Here is a 955-nt window from a genome sequence, read left to right as displayed (position 1 = left end):
GGTGCCAGGACGTGTCCCTCCAGCATGCCATTAAAATCAAAAAGAAGCACTGGGAGTGTGCCTCCCATACTCAGCTGGGTCAGGAGTCACCCATTTGCAAGGACTTACTGGCTCCATTCAAATTTGTTGGTGGGACGTATGCTTTTGGACGACACACAATGGATGGAACACAAGCTCACGTGTCAGACCTAGAGGCTGAGAGCAGGATGGTAACAAAACAAGCAAGCTGGCCTAGTGGAAGGTGTCCCTGTCCACAGCAGTCCTTTCCAACCCAAGGCAGTCTACGGTTGTATGATTCTTCAAAATCGGCTTAAGATTTGAAGCCTCACCTTTGGCTAGCAGGACATCCAAAGCAATGCCACTGCAGCACAAGCAACCATCTTTTAATCTTGCAGTGAAGTTCGAAGTAAGCTGCAATTTTCACAATTTATGAGCCGGTTTGTGGGCTTGTTTTGGTGTTATCATCCACATTCCAAACTTTAATCCATGTATTTCAGGCACTGGGTGTGCATATCCTATACTTGCAGGCACACCAGCTCACTTCAAGGCACTGTGCACCTTTCCTGGGCTTGGCTTTCAAGCTGTCGAAGATGGGAGACAACACAGGCTCTCCCCCCACCACCCCCGCTCTTCGTGTGCAGAACACTGTTTCATCTCCTCAATTCCTTTCTCCATTAAAACACATTCAAACATAATTAGTGTAACATTAAAAATGGAGGAAATTTTGTAATTGCCAGTTGTTCCGTAGCCATGGTTACAGGGGAGATTTATACCGAGCGACTCCGGCCTGAGCACGCACAAGCAGTTAGCAGGAACAGCAGTAGGATAATGTTTGTGTGCATGTGCAGGTGTGCCGAGGCGCCCGTTTGCCAAAAAAAAAAAAAAAAAAAATGCAGGGGGAGGGATGTGGGGGCAGGGGGGAGAGAGGCTGAGGGAGAGAAAGGAGGGAAGACGG

The 955-nt window shown here is 48.4% G+C and overlaps 1 long non-coding RNA gene across 1 annotated transcript; it reads left to right on the top strand.

Moving 5' to 3' along the window:
• Positions 1-257: 257 nt before the first annotated feature.
• LOC114001900 lies at positions 258-725 on the top strand. The gene is made up of 2 exons (XR_003545696.2): positions 258-406; positions 498-725. It is a non-coding gene; the product is annotated as an uncharacterized LOC114001900 (long non-coding RNA).
• The last annotated feature ends 230 nt before the right edge of the window (positions 726-955 follow it).

The sequence above is a fragment of the Pipra filicauda genome, unplaced genomic scaffold (assembly GCF_003945595.2).
Source record: "Pipra filicauda isolate LSUMZ 115617 unplaced genomic scaffold, ASM394559v2 scaffold104_size2351352_pilon, whole genome shotgun sequence".
NCBI lineage: Eukaryota > Metazoa > Chordata > Aves > Passeriformes > Pipridae > Pipra > Pipra filicauda.
The sequence above is the reverse complement of the archived record's forward strand: the minus strand, read 5'-3'. Positions and strand labels throughout refer to the sequence as shown.